Source organism: Ambystoma mexicanum, chromosome 6q (genome assembly GCF_040938575.1).
Source record: "Ambystoma mexicanum isolate Mex_15411 chromosome 6q, UKY_AmexF1_1, whole genome shotgun sequence".
NCBI classification, from domain to species: domain Eukaryota; kingdom Metazoa; phylum Chordata; class Amphibia; order Caudata; family Ambystomatidae; genus Ambystoma; species Ambystoma mexicanum.
In genome coordinates this window covers 284,612,577-284,628,320 of record NC_090937.1, presented here as the reverse complement: position 1 = coordinate 284,628,320, position 15,744 = coordinate 284,612,577, and the positions used below count along the sequence as shown (strand labels likewise).

Below are 15,744 nucleotides of genomic sequence, written 5' to 3'. Positions count from 1 at the left end.
GGCAATAAAGCAGGAAATGGTTGTCATTTAGGGTGAGAAACGAAAGAGTGGTTCTTGAGTATTGGATGACAATATACAATAAAGTTTCACCATTCTGTGTATTTTAGTAATATAAACAATTTTGATTGTACTATCAATGCATGCAAACATCAAGAGGTCTGCAAGCAAGCAGACTTTTTAAAATTATGGCTGCTGCATACTTTGTAATTGCTTAGATTTGGAGAACCATCTCCTGCAGTATGTTAACAAATGCATAAAAATGTTATTTTATTTTAAAATTTGTTTATTGGCATTTTCAATAGCATCTGTTACATACTTCCATGTTGTGCCTTATTCTTGTACAATCAAAATACATTTTAATTTTAACTTTAACAAACAGTAACAACTGTCTCCTTATAGTGTTCATGTGGATCAGCTTGTCTCGTCCCTGGGGGATAGGGGTGTTTGGGAGGGGGCATTCATGTTGTTTGCAGGGTGTGGGGGGATGCTTCCCAGAGGCCCGTAGCATCTCTCATTGGCTCTCATCTGGTCTTCCTGTATGTCTTGTAGGCATAATCGTTCTGAGCCGTTGGCTCAGGGGGGCTTGTCGTCGGAGGGGAGAAACATGTGTAGTGAGCTCTTTCCATGCTTCCAAGGCTCTGCTGGACTCGTCGGTTGATCTGGCCACGCTTTCTTCCCAGGCCCTGGTCTCAGCCAGGAGCCATCGTTCCATTTCTCCATGCCATGCTTTATATTGTGGTCCGGCCGTTTTTTTCCAGGACATGGCTATGGTTCGTTTGGTTAATATGCACGTTATGTCCATAAGTCTGACTGTGTGCTTTATCTTGGCCAGTCTGGGGTAGGTTCCCAGCAAGCACTCCTCCGGCGTCCATTTGTATTTGGTCATACCTGCTTTCTCGCATGTTTGTTTCACCTTTCCCCAAAGTGTCTTCGTTTTGGGGCATTCCCACATCATGTGGATTAGGTCTGCTTCCTCCTTGTTGCACCAGGTACAGTTTGACTGCGTTTGCTTGCTAAATTTGGCTATCCGTTTCGGGGTTAGGTAGGTTCGGTGCAGCACATTCATCTGTATTTGCCTGAACCAGTGGTTTCTCGACACCTCCTTGGGGAATGTGAGCGCCCGGTTCCACTCCCCCTCTGTCATTTCCCTGCCTATATCTATTTCCCATTTCCTTTTCATGTCCATGCTTCGGGGGTTAGGTGTGTCGCTCAATTGCCTATATATTTGGGATATTGGTCTGCAGCCCTCCCCCATGTTGTATAGTAGTGTTAATAGGGGGTCTGTGTCCGGTTCTTCAGGCCATGTTTCCCACTTGCTTCGTGCCATGGCGCGGATCTTCTGGTACCAGAGAAACTGTCCCGGGTGTATGCCCTCTCTGTCCCGCAGCATGACAAATTCCTTGAATGTGCCTTCCTCGTATAGGTCTCCCCAGGTGTAGATCCCTTCCCTTTCCCATGATCTAATTTGTTTCAGGTCTGTGGCTGCTGTGTATAGGTCTGCGATCAGTGGGATCTCTGGTGAGTAGGCCCTCTGAGTATGGGCGAGTGTCCTCACTCTGCGCCAGATCTCCCTCCCCAGGGTGACTATGTGCGGTGTTTCTCCCATCAGTTTCGATGGTGTCCATACCAGTTCTTTCAGGTGATGGGGGAGGCTCGTAGTCTGTAGTAAGAGGTTTTCTTCAGTGGGTTCGTCTGAGAGCCATTTAGTTATAAAGCTGAGTTGTGCTGCTAGGTAGTATTTTTCTAAGTTAGGGAGCTGAATGCCACCCCTGGCGTATGGCAGGGTTAGTATTGACAGTGCTATTTTGTGCCTATTTTCTCCCCATATGAACTCCTTTATCAGCGTCTCCAGTAGTCGGAAGAAGGGTTTTTTGATATAGTAGTGTACATTTTGGAACCCATACAGGAATCGCGGTAAAACAATCATCTTAACTATGGAGGCCCTTCCCATCATCGACAGGGGGAGTCGCGACCAGAAGTTCATGGACTTGCGTAGGGTCAGGAGTGCCGTCTTTGTGTTGTGTTCGTGCATCAGCGTGGGAGTGTGCATTATCTGGACTCCTAGGTATCTGAATTTGGTGGTTTGCCATTTTATCCCTACCTTCGGGAGTGCCTCAGTCTCAACATGTTTTAGGGCCGCCAGGGGGAACATGCAGGACTTCGACTTATTGAATTGGATCCCAGATACTCTGGAGTAGTTGTCCAGGACCTCCAGCATGACTGGTACGTTGAGGTGTGGATCTCTGACATATATAAGGACATCATCCGCATAGAGCGAAATGATGTGGTCTACCCCTCCTAGTCTTATGCCAGTGTCAAAAAACTGCTTCCTAAAATAGATCGCTATGGGTTCCAGCCCTAGTATGTACAGCATTGGGGATAGTGGACAGCCCTGCCTGGTCCCTCTTTGTATGTCCCAGGCTTCTGATATGTGTTTCCCTGACTTCACTCTAGCTCTTGGTCCGGTGTACAATATCCGAACCCATCTGATGAACCCGGGTCCAAAGCCGAATTCTCTAAGTACTGCCACCAGCCACTCCCAATAGATGGAGTCGAACGCCTTTATGGCATCTAAGGACATTAGTGCATATAGGCTCCTGTCTTCATTGGTTTGGGCCATAATGTGTTGTAGTCTACGCAGGTTTATTGATGTATTCCGGCCCGGTATAAAGCCGCACTGGTCGCTGTGTATTATGTCCCCTATTATTCTGGTCAGTCGCTTGGCTAGTATTGTTAACATTTTCGCATCGTAATTTAGCATTGCTAGCGGGCGGCAGGAATCGCACAGATCCGCCGGTTTGTCCGGTTTAAGGACCGGGACCACCAGCGTTTCCCTCATGCTTTCGGGCAGCACTCCCCTCTCATATGCTTCCTGGAATACCTCATGTAACAGGGGTGTGAGGGAGGGTTCATATGCTTTATAGAACTCCGGGGGCAGGCCGTCAGTGCCAGGTGCCTTGCACGTTGCCAGTGACCGGATAGCTTCTGTAATATCGTCAGGCGTGATTTCAGCATCTAACATCAAGGCTTGTTCGGGTGGTATCTTATGGAGTCCTATCTCATCAAGGGTGTCTGAAATCTGTTCTGGAGGGACCTGTTCCTCATGTGAGTAGAGTTTTGTGTAGAAGCGTTTGAAGGTGTTGTTTATGTCCTGCTGCGTATGGTGTATTCCCTTCCTCATCCTGCAGCGTGGTAGTGGAGTATCTAGGGTGTTCCCTTCTGCATAGCCAGGCCAACAGCCTGCCCGGTCTGTCCGCTTCTGTGTGTACCCTGTTCGTTTTGGCCACGTGGTCGAGCTTTTCCAGCCTATTCCACGCGGAGTCATTTTCTCCCCTGAGTTTCCGAAGTTCCGTTTCCCTGTTCTGGTCGCCTATGGGGGCTGCCTCTAGCCTTTCTATCTTTTTTTCCAGCTGGTCTAATTCTTTCCCGAGCTGTCTCCTGATTCCCCCGGCCTTTGCAATGATTTCCCCCCTTATCACTGTTTTCAGGGCATCCCATACCGTGCTGCTGTGTTCCACACTTCCTACATTGTTGTCTATGTAGCTATCTATGGAGTCTTGTAGCTCCTCCCTAAAGCCTGGGTCTTTAAGTGCTTCCGTTGGCATTTTCCACATGGGGATCAGGGGTCTGGGGCCATTGTGGTTCCATGTCACCATGAGTGGGGAATGGTCAGATATGGTTCTTCCTAAATACTGCGCGCCTTCCACCTGGGGTAGGTGTTCTCTGCCTATGAGGATGTGGTCCAGTCTTGTGTATAGTTTGTGCGGGGATGAATAGTATGAGTATCCTCTCTGCGTTGGGTGTGTTTCACGCCATACATCTGCCAGGTCCAGCCTATCTGTCATTGCAGTCAGTGCCATTGTCGCTGCTGATGGGCCCTTCGGGTGGGGGATGGATCTGTCTATTGCCGGATCGCATACAGAGTTGAAGTCGCCTCCCCAGAGGAGTAGGCTATCTCTGTGTTGCACGATTTTGGGGTATAGTGAGTCCAGGTGGGCCGGTATATTGCTGTTGGGAAAACAGGAGTTCATTATGCATATTTCTGTCTGCTCTATGTGTCCCCATAGTATCACAAATCTACCCTCCGGGTCAACCTCTGATTTTCTCAGGTGGAAAGGGAGCTGTGGGTGTATCCAGGTATACACTCCCCTGGCATATTTGGAGTATGCAGTACCAAAACCCTGCCCCCCCCAGTGCGTTTGGAGTTTGGCCAGTGAGTCTGTCGTGCAGTGAGTCTCCTGTAGTAGCGCTATCATCACCCCTTTTCTATTCAGGTAGGTCTTAATTCTGTTTCTGCGAATGTATGTCCCCAGACCTCGCACATTCCATGTCAGTATTTTAACTGCTGTTGTGGTCATGGTGGTTCAAAGTGTGTACAGTGTCCGTTCTGCTCCTCTCTTTTTGGTGTTCGTGTGCATGTTACAGGCGTTAGTGGCCCCTCCCCTGTGTGGGACAAGAAGCAAGTTTCCTCCTCCCTCAGTTCAGCTTCTCTCCCCCCTCTGTTCATTCTTGGAGACTTACCAACAGTAGTAACTTCCATTCTTTTGAATGGGAACAGCAAACCGTGTAACTTAAAACTGCCCCCAGCAGTTGCTTCCAAGTTGCAACGCATCGGGGGGTCCCGAGCCTTCCAGGCCACTCCTGGCCTTCCGGATCAGGGTGCGTGTAGGTGAATTGCCTACACAGTTTCCGTGGGGGTGGGTCGTTTTTCCGTGCTCGTGTGGTCCTCCGAGTTTCCGTCTGATTCTGCAATCTACTTAGTGGTGTTCCGCTGGGATCTCATTGTCTGCTTTGTTGGCCTTGTATGAGGGGGCCTCACCTTTTTCCATTGTGACGGTGGGTGTGTTGTCATCCCGTATCTGATTTCAATGGGTCGTCCTTACCTTCGGCCAGGTTGTTATGTTCCAGCTATAGGTTTGCTGCAGCCGGTGTCTCCAGGAATGTTGCTCTTCCTTTGTAGAGGACCTTGAGGCGTGACGGATAGAGCAGCATATACTTTAGGTTGTGTTTCCGTAATTGCGCTTTTATTGGGATGAAGGAGTTCCTTGCTCGTTGCACAGTGGGTGTGTAGTCCGGATATATGACTATCGTTGCGTCCTTCCGTTTGATTTCTCCTCCTTCTCTTGAGTATCGTAGTATGGTTTCACGGTCGCGGAAATTCAGAATTTTAGCTATAATTGGTCGTGGGTGTGAGCCTGGCGGTGGGCGTTTTTGAAGGGATCTGTGGGCTCTTTCCACTGAGAACCCTTGGGAGAGCTTCCCTGGGCCTATCTCCTGCAGCAGTAGCGTCTCGACGAAGTCGGTCGGGTCCGGGCCCTCCATGTCCTCGGGAACCCCTAGTATGCGAATATTATTTCGGCGGGCTCGGCCCTCGGCCTCCTCGGATCGTGCCTCCAGCCTTACCACCTTCTGCTCAAGCTCCTGGACTTTCGTTTTCAGTTCTTGGGTGTTCTCCACAGTGTCTTGTAGTGTGTTTTCCGCCGCAGTGACCCTCTCCGTGAGGTTGCGGGCATCCTGACGCATGAGCTGTATATCCGATTTCACCTCCTCTATCTTCCCCTCCACCGATGTGCGGAGGGCAGATATTGCCTGTAGGACCTGCGCGTGTTTGAGGTCTTCTTCCTTCTGGGAGGGTTCCCCCGTAGTTTCTTGGTCCTGTTGAGGTTGCCTCTGGGGTTTAGCCGTCGTAAATGAGTCCATTGTGACCAGTTTCAGTTTGCTCTTAGGGGGTGACATCTCCCTCCCAGGGTCCCTCCTGTGTCCTGTTCTGGCTCTTGACCCGCAGGTTGTGTGGTTCTGGCTTACTGCCTTCGCGGCGTTGCTTGGTGGGCCCCTTGAGCGGGGCTCCGTGTCCAGCCAGTGTCTAGCAGCCCCAGTGGTTATATGGGTCGCCTCGCCTCACTGTCCTGCTCGTCAATTTGTGGCTCAGGCTGGTCTTCCTGCTTGCTTGGCCTGGTCCTGGCTTCGTTGGGGCTTGTTCCGGTGGGGAGTACCCCAGTGGCAGATTCGACCGGCTGTGGTGGTTACCTCATTTCGGTCCTGCCGCTGGCTTCGTCTCGGGGGGGGGGTGCCAGCCTGTTAGTCGGGCCCAGTGTGTAGTTGGGGGTGCCCCCGGCCTCCAATCGCTGGTGGGCCTCAGCCTCTTTTGGTGTAGTCTCCCTGGGGGTGTGTCGATGGTTCTTGTGCCCCCCAGCGGTCTGTTTGGTGCAGCTGCCGTGCTGCCAGGCTATGGTTATTAGTGTGGGCCCCTGCGTTGTCCAGCCTCCTGGGGGCCCAGATTGGGTTGGCCTTCCGTTCCCGGGTGTTAGGAGGTCATGTAGGGCAAGGTCTGGTGCCCCCGCAAGAGGTGTCTTGGAGGGGTCTTCGCCCCGTGCGTTGCGTCGTGCTGGGACCCGTCGCCTCCCGCTGTGTGCCCCTCAGTTGTGGTCCCTCCCGGCCTCACCCGCGCCCAAGCGGGTCAGCATCGCAGGCACGGCACAGTGCCCCTTGCTTCGCCGCCCCGCCGGGCGAGTCTTCAGCAGGCCGCACCCGTGCACCGGTTCTCCCTCGGTGCGCCGCAGTCGGTCCTCTTCTCCAGGATGTGGTCGGCGGAGCAGTCGGGATGCTTGTCGGTTGCAGCGTCTTCAGCTGCTGCGGTCTGCGGTGCGGCCCGGCGTCCCGACGTGGGCCGGAGTCAAAAAGGCCGACTCACCACCGCTTTTGCTGGGGTGTATCCAGGTGGCTAAATGCTCACTCTGTCTCCGCTGCTTGCCCCTGGGTTTGGAGCCTGGGCGAGGCTGTGGATTGCGTGGCCCGGCTCCCCCGCCGGTGTGCGAGAGTGCGTAGGGGTACGTTAGTTTGCGGGGCCGAGGGCCTCCCCGCGCCGCAGGGCTCGGGCAGTCTGTGTCCGCTCCCGCCTGTCAGGAGCTGCGGCTTCTCCCACGTCCGCTGCACCAGGCTCGCAGCGCCCCGCTCGTCCAGCAGCTGGTGCCGAGAGGGGCCAGGGATCAGTTGGTCCGTTCAGTCGGTCGCTGATGTGGGTTCCGCGGGGCCTCAAGTCGGCTGCTGCATCAGTCGCTGCTCGCAGCGGGCGGCGCCATCTTGCCGTCCCCAGGGGCTCGACTTTGGACTCCGCGTTTTCTGTGTTCCCCTTTCCGATTCGGCTCAGGAGTCGGGTCGAGTGGTGGGGGTTAGTTCCCCTGCAGGATTGTGCAGTTAGATCGTATGTTGCAGGGCTAATTAGGCATTAATAGTTCTTTTTAGCAGGATCTCGGACGGAGCTCCACGGGAGCTTGTCTTCACGGCATGCGTGCAGGCCACGCCCCCCCCATAAAAATGTTATGAGCTGTGTCACGGGTAGGGGATATCAGAATGGCCACCGGGATCAACGGACAAAACAGGCTCGAATATAAAGTGTAGGAAGCATTTATTTTAGAATATGTTACTGGTTCGGATCCAAATAACAAATGAGGTGGATACAAGGTAACTTAATTGTTAATTTAATTCTGACATCATCACAAATGTACACACATTTCATTTTTGTCGAAGGCAACCAGTTGGATCGTGTTAAAAGGAGGCATTATCTGTATGCCACTTCTTACATGTATGATACACTTGACCGTATGTCACTGACACTGTCTTTGTAGTACATGGCTAGCAAGTCACTCTTTGTTCTGCTTGAATAAGCGAAAGTTGAACCATGTCGAACCAATCACCGTTTATTTACTTTTGTATTATTGCATATGTCATCAATGCCCGCACAGTAATGACAGTTAAGACACAGATTTAATGACGTCATCACGGCATGATGACATCACAAGTACACAGTTTTAACCCGCACATTTTGGAAAATAAGTACAAAATGCTGTAGACCGTGTCTGTACACTATATTCTGCTCTGGTTTCTGGTGGAGTATTTTACAGATAAGGCAAGGTAAGCCCTGTATTAAAAGTACTTACAGAACCTTACCCATTTTTTGCTGAATTAAACTACTTTACTGAGAATCACATCTCTAATTGGTTCCCATTATTACAGAATCTTCTTGCATCTGTTGCTCCTAGACACTTGAACCACAGCTAAAGGTACCTTTGTATTTTTTATTTAAGATATTATTGGGTAATTGTATTTTTCATATACATATGTACATGTTTTCATACCTTAAGCATGTACATACTTTTATGTGTGATGGCCAGAGCCATTTTTATACAACTGAAAGGTATGCATTTTTTGTTTAGGACACATCAAGCACAGTTATAAGCTTTTTCATATGTGGATACAACATAGATTCTTTTGTTTCTATATTGTTTGTAGAATCAGCCCTGATGATGGACGCAGCGTCCGAAATGCATTGGTTAGCGATTCTGCCACTCAAGCAATGGCAAAAGAGCAGCACCAATAAAGATGTTAATGAGAAAAGGAAGCCATCAGGATCTGCTTTTTCACTAATGTATTGAATTGCAGTTGTATATACTACAAAGCTGTCACCAATTCTGATGGGGTTCCATCGGGTGTTATATAAACTTAAATGTCTCTCCCATGTTCTTTAGCTGATCTCCCCCTGGAGTCAGTGTCCACTTTAGTAAGTTCTCTTTGCTGGTTTACTTGGGGAGGTACTGAATCCCATATGAAGTCCTTCCCTGTTGTGTACACAAATGTGAGGTATGTACCCTGTTCTGGGGTAGTCCCTGTGAATTGGGGTGCTGACTAGCGGAGTCCTGGTTTCAGGTCTACTAATCTGGATGTAGCAAGGTGTCCCCGGCGTAGCAGAGTGCGGGTGACTGACTGACAGGCCCACCCTAGGGTCCTCCCTATCTAACGAGTGCCTTGGAGCCTAAGCTAGTCACCCCCCTTGTCGTCACAACACAAGCACGTACCTCCTTTTACTGTGGGTTCCTCCCCTTCAGGTCGGCAACTGTAACCCAGTCCATCTTCTTCTGATTTTGCGCCATCACCAACACTTCTCTTCCAACTCCTTCAACCACCCTGATGTCACATGCCTCCTTTCTTCTGTTCTCCAACCTCCTACATCTTGTTGGCCTCAATCAACAACCATCTGAGCCTCTACTTGACTCTTCAAACAGTTTGACAATACTCCCTCCTTCTTAAACTCTCAAACAACCTCCTTAGGTTCCACAACCACCAACAATGTTCCCAAACCCTGCTGAACTTTCCCAACCTCATTCGTCAATTCTCATCTACCCTTCCTCTCTCCAGATGGTAATCCCGTGTCCATTACTTCTCTTCTTCCCATCTCCAACTACTCTCTTCCAGCTAATTCTTTCTTCACTCCTTTTAGCTCAACCTCCTCCAACCCCCTTGTTGTTAATCCTTCCCCTAGATTCTCTCTCCCCAACTTCGTCACCACTACTACATATCCGCTTTCTCTCTGCCGCCTCCTGCCCCTCTAAGATGTTACCTGTTCTCTATCACACTCTGTTCCTCCGGCCTCCTCCTCTCGGCTCAACTTAACTTCTTCTCCAGAACTCTCAAACACAGGGTGTGAAACACCTGAGAACTAGGAGCTATTTAGCTCCTCCTTCTAGGATAGCAGAGCCTGGATACAGTGACACCTTCAGCTATCAAGAGCAATTTTTAGCTACCTAGGCCAACTTGTGCCATACAAACATACCTGTGTGACATTACCTTTGTGTATTTGGCAATAGTTTACTTTTGTTTCTCATGTCAAGGTTACATTCGCAACGTGCTGTGTACTAGCTCCTGGCACCCCAGTAGTAGCTTATGCCTACCGGGTGTTGCCCGATACCCAAGGCAACAGGTTGCAGCTGTTGTTCGGAAGGGCTCTGCTGTGTTTGGCTGCAGTAGCTTCCTTCTTGCGGGTCCATTGGAGGTGGGCTTAATGAGGCACAGGCTAAAAGAGATGCAACAGCCATCTTGGTTTCCACTAGTCTGCCCTGCCTCTTGCTGTCTGCTTCCTATCTGCAGCTCTCACTCCCTTTCTGCTTCTGGCTGGAAGATTCCTTCCTCCTGGTTCAGCTTTTGGCCTTCTCCTGTTTTCTTTTGGATGGTATAATTTTGTTCAGTTATCTGGGAGGCTGCAATATCTGTTTTCCCCTTTGCTTTTAGGAAGTGGTTGGCGGTGCACTCTGTGTTTGGCGTTAAGGGTAGTGAGATCCTTTGGGGTATCTTCCCTGGGGTTTAAAATACCCTTCTGTGGGTTGGCCCACTTTCTGGAGAACTCTAGTGTTCACTTGTATCCATGGTTGCCTTATCTGAATCCAGTCCAGGTTTTCATTTTTACACAGTGGCTTATTCTGGGAGTTGTTAGTGTTTTCTCTCATTCTTTCCCCTACTGACATTGCAAATTTGCCTTCCGTGTATTTCATGTGATTTTCCCCTAATATGTGGAGGGTGCTTTGCAGAATTGACCCAAAGGGCTTTAGTATCACCTTGCTGGGCAACCTCCAAATCCCAGTAGGGGTGTCTTGTCACAGGAGGAATGGAACGTTATCACATGAACTGCTATGTTTCCTAAGAAGGTTTAGTTTCAGAAGCGGGATGGTGGAGTTAAAAAGTGAGCTCCTTGTATAGGAAGGTTTGATCATTGAACCAGAGATACATCTCGTATGAAACGAGATTTAATAAGCCTTTCTCACTGAAGATTTTCTAAAAGGCTTACCCTGTTGCTAAGGGTGTAAGTAGAATCCTGCCACCCCGTTCGCTACATGTTCAAGCAGATTCTTCCTGGGATCCAAGGTTTCCCTTTCTGGGAAAGCTCATATCTGGATTTTCAATGATTGGTTGGAGGACGGCCAGCAGGGTCATAGGTAGCTGAAGAGGGAAAATGTCTAAGAAAACCAATCTAAGGTCCTGGAATAACAGTGTGTGCGTCTCTTAATTTAAAGAACCTGAGTCCACAGTCCTTCCCTAACTTACACCTACTCTCAAAGGACTTATGGTCTTAAGTCCATCTCTATTGTACAGCAAAAACACCAAGCTCCTAGGTGCCCAGGTGTTAGGCCAGGTTAATGACCATCTGAACTCATAGTTCCAGGCAGTGGAGTGCAACTGCACACTTCTTTTGCTGATATCCCAATATGGGGGTGTAGCAAGGGCACAGTCCATGTGTCCTCGGGGAGTGAGGCTTTTTGAGCTGATGGCATTAGGTGGCTTGGACAAAGTGACAGAATCCTGCCAGATGCCTTTGCTTTAAAGGACAAAACAATAGTCTCCTGTCAGATGTCTTTGTCGGGAAGGATAATGTGTCTGCTTCGTTGAATGTGATAGGCAAGCTATACCACCCCCTTTACCTAGGGTGCTTTCTTCTCAGGTTTGCTCTCCCCGACATGGGTTGTTTTGGTTAGAATTGTTGTGGACTTCATCTAGTTCTCAAATCTCTTTTAGTCTGCTTTTTTAGTTGATTGATAGCTTTTCTGCCCCATTAGTATCGGGACTGTAGCTCTCAGCTAGTTTTCTTCTTCTTCTTCTTTATATCTACTCTCACGCTCTGGATCAAAGTGGTTTAAAAATACTCTTCCTTGGTCATAGCTTCTCTCCAGCTATGGCTTTTCTGTTTAGTGCTGTTTCGTCCTGTAACTAGCTTTCACTTTGGCCTTTTGTGGTATGGCTACACTGCTGCCCCTTTGTCATTAGGCTGTGATAGCTTCTTCTTTCTGCCTCAAACCCCTTTGTACTTTCTGCTTGCTTTTCAGGAACGTTACCATATCACTCATATCAACAGCCGCACTCTGAGATCTATCGGAAGCGTTTTTATACTGCGTTGGAAGATTGGGTTAAATCAGGTTCTAATGGTTGGGTCTGTATTCCTGTCACTGTTGTGTCTCGGGATTGGTCTGTACTACACAAGTTAACCTCTGCCTTGTGCTTCCCCACTTGTAGCTGTTTCTCCTCACTACACTCTGTTGCTTGTTTTACTATTACCTGCAGATCTGCAAACCCAGGCTATACCTAGGCACAATGCTATTTATGATTCCAGAGGTTCCAAAATGGCAGCCAAGTGCTCCTTTGTTAGCGCTCCGGGAACTCTCTGCCCCATGTGACTTTTGACGATAGTCCTTGTTCAAATTCTATCGTTCCACTACAAAGTCTGGGGTTCTCCCTGATAATTTTGAAGTCTGGCTTCAAGGTTCCCTGGAACCTTTTCTTCGTTTTGCACTATGGGGTTTCTGTGTTTATCTCCCACTTGTGGAGATCTGACTGATTATCTCAAAACTCTTCTCCTAGTGAGTCAGTGGATCTTTGAAGTGCACCCATTTCTCCAGCATGGGGTCTGGCATGGATTCACATGCTCATGAATATTCCCCGTCGTCAGGCTGGGAATCCTCGGTAAAGAAAAAACCAGTATCAGTTTCGTTTCTGATCTGTCTTTCGTAGTAGTAACCAATCACTAGTCTCTGCGTCATACTGACCACAGCCAATGACTGCCCTCTACCTAAGCCTCGCCTGTGGCAGCCATCTTCAGATTTTTACCGCACGTTCATGTGTTGGGATCCTCGTGCTATTGCTCTCGAGCGTTAGTGCTATTTTTTCACAAAAACTTCGTTTTTTTCGGTCAAAAGAGCCTCAAGCTCCACCGACTCTCCATCCGATCAACGGGGACCCGTGTCGGATTGTTCTAAGCCCCTCAAGGGTGAAGATTCGTCGAGCTATGCTTTTGGAGGACACCAGAAGTTTCTCAGGCCCATCTCGGTCATGGCCCAGGAGAAGGGAAGCTCGACGCCCGGAAAGCTGTTCAGGGTCTGCCCTGCATGCCAGCTGCAGAATGTCTTTAAAGAAGACAAACACTCCTTTTGTCTTTACTGCCTACATGAGGACAAGACGCACGTGGAGAAGGACTGTGCGTTTTGCGGCAACATGTCGGAGCGGACCATGAAGGACCGCCATCAACGTCTCGCCAACTGGCTAGAAGGGAAGAGCCCGTCCGGCGAGAAGAAGAAGAAGAAATCCGAGCGGTCTTCTAAGACCTTTGAGGACGCCCCGGTCCAACATAAGGCCAAGCACCGCGAGTCCGCTGGCACCGGGAGCGCCGAACGGTCGGGCTCTACGGGCACCAGGCAGGGCGCACCCTCCCCGGCACCATCAATCACGAGCCAACGCTCTGGGTCGGGTAAGAGGAAGGCCGAGCACCTGGCGAAGCTCCTGGAGAGACCCCGGTCGAGCTCGAAGGCGGAGGGGGAGCGAGGCAGTGTCCCCCCCTCAAGGAGAAGGCGGTGAGCGCACCAAGGGTGGTGAAAGCCTTAATCCATCCGGCCAAGGCCTCTATCGAGACAGTCGCGGCGGCCCTGGCTCAGCCTGTGGAGGCTACGCCGGTGGTGGCGACCTCGGGGCTCAGAGTCTCCCTGCCACCGCGGAGGGAGTCCTCTTTTATGCCCATCGACAGGACCCCTGTGAAACCTCCGACGGAGAAGAAAAAGGGGGGGCAGGAGGTCGCCGTGGATTCGGCCTCAACCTCTGAGGAAAAACTGATCGAGGTCTTAAGCCACGGCGTTAGCGTGGAAGAAGACCAGCCCATCGGGAGGGATCCCGACGCAGGAGACGACGACATCGTCGCGGGTACCGACGGGGCCCCTGACCGCCCGTCGGATTCCCCTCTGCCAGTGCCGCAAGACAACTCGGCGGCCATTTTGTTGGCTATACAGTCCTTATGCTCAGAGATAAGGACGAGACTGCCGTTACCAGTGGAGGAACCACTCCCGTCGGGGGACCCGGAACCAGGCCCTTCGGGCAGCCCCCCTCCTAAGAAAAGAAGGATTCACCCTCCACCTCCTTTTCAGCCTTCGTGCCCCGTTCAGCCCTCCTCCCCGTCCACGACTCGAGGGGATGTTACGGGGACTGACACGGCCGCAACGGGTACGGACGACGAGGTGTACGACGAGGATCTGCCGTCGTCTCCTCCCACCCGGGCTTCCCCGCCCGACGAGATTGGATCTTTTCACTCCATGATCGCCAGGGCATCCGAGCTCTTCCAGCTCTGCCCTGAGGAGAAGAAGGAAGGTTTCCTTTATCAGCGGCGCGAGGCCAAGAGGAAGACGGTCCTCGCGGTACCTCTACTGGACGATATTTGGGATGAGGGCCTCGCCCTCCTCAAGAACCCATCCACGACGCCGGCTAGAAGAGACCGGTACGAGAAGAAGTACCGGGTGCCGGACGCGGCCCCCTTGTGCCTCCGGGCGCAGCCTACCCCGGACTCCGTCGTCTCCGCGGCGGCCAGGAAGAAAGCGGGGGGGGGGGTCGCGGCCTCCACGTCGACTTCCCCGCCGGACGGCGAGGGAAAGAAATTGGACACGATGGGGCGCAGGGTCATCTCGTCGGCAGCAACGACGATTAAGGCGGCTAACGCCTTGGCTATCGTAGCCCGGTACGACAGGGAGCTGTGGTACAAGCTGGCTCCCCTGCTGGACTTCCTACCGGACGACAAGAGGGCGGATGCCCTGGAGATCTTGCAGGAAGGTGAGGTGGCGTCGGACCACGCCATCACTATTGCGACGGACATCGCCGACACTGGATTTCGCCAGTTGGGCAACGGCATGTGCCTTAGGCGGCGTGGATGGCCTGGACATGCCGTTCGATGGGAACAACCTGTTTGGGAAAACAGTGGACGATTCCCTTCAAGCCATCAAAGCGGACACGGAGACAGCCCGGGCTCTCGGGGTTCTCCAGCAACGGCGGCCGCCCTTTCGGAGCGGCGGAGGCAAGGGCGCCTCCAAAGGTTCCGGCGGCGGATTTTCCACCTATCGTCAAGCGGCCCGTTCGTCGTCTCAAGAAGCTTACAGGGGGCGAGGCCAGTCAGGCGGACCCCGCTGTCGTCGCCAAGGAGGTCAAGGCGGCAAAGCCTCGTCTAAGCAGGATTGAACCGGCCGTGGGGTCGGGCCCCCACCGAAGCACCCCGGTGGGAGGCCGGCTGGCGAGCTTCGTCAGCGTGTGGGAGTCCATCTCCACCGACCGTTGGGTGCTGGACGCCCTAGCCCAGGGCCACGCGCTCGAGTTTCAAAGAAGGTGCCCGCGCGTCCCCCCTGTGGCCAGGAAAGAGCTTCACGTCCCTCAGCTTCTCCGGGAGGTAAGGGCGATGCTAAGGAAGGGCGCCATCGAACTCGTCCCAAGGAGGCTTCGGGGCTCCGGAGTTTACTCAAGATACTTCCTCGTGAAGAAGAAGACGGGAGGATGGCGCCCCATCCTAGACCTACGACGGCTGAACAAGTTCATCAAAGCTCAGAAGTTCCGGATGGTCACCCTCCAGCACGTCCTGGGTCAGCTGGAGGAGGGCGACTTCCTGTCGTCGTTGGATTTGGAGGATGCCTACTTCCATATTCCCATCCTAAAGGGGCACCGAAAATTCCTCAGGTTCGTGGTCCAAGGGCGTCACTACCAGTTCAGAGCCCTTCCCTTCGGTCTACGGTCGGCACCCAGGGTATTCACCAAGTGCCTTGCACCATTGGCGGCGCAGCTGCGCCGAGAGGGGATCCACGTCTACCCCTACCTGGACGACTGGCTCATCTGAGCCAAGACGAGGGAGCTCGCTGTGGAGCACACGGCAAGGACCGTCCAACTTCTCACGGACCTGGGATTCTCCGTGAACTACGCCAAGTCCCACCTGGTACCCGCGCAAAACGCACTGTTTCTGGGAGCGAAGCTCGACACAGTGTCCCTTCTGGCCTCCCCGTCGGAGGAAAGGACCAGGTCCATCCTGGGCAAGGTACAGCGGATGTTGGTTTCCGATGCGGCCAAGGTGAGGTCCATCAAGTCCCTCCTCGGAATGATGTCTTCTTGCATCTACCTCATTCCCATGTG

At 51.8% G+C, this 15,744-nt stretch overlaps 1 protein-coding gene across 2 annotated transcripts in view; it reads left to right on the top strand.

Annotated features, from left to right (window-relative positions):
• Nucleotides 1-15,744, top strand: part of FOCAD (focadhesin) — a 2,926,805-nt gene that overhangs the window by 658,869 nt on the left and 2,252,192 nt on the right. The gene's annotated exons all lie outside the window — the stretch shown is intronic.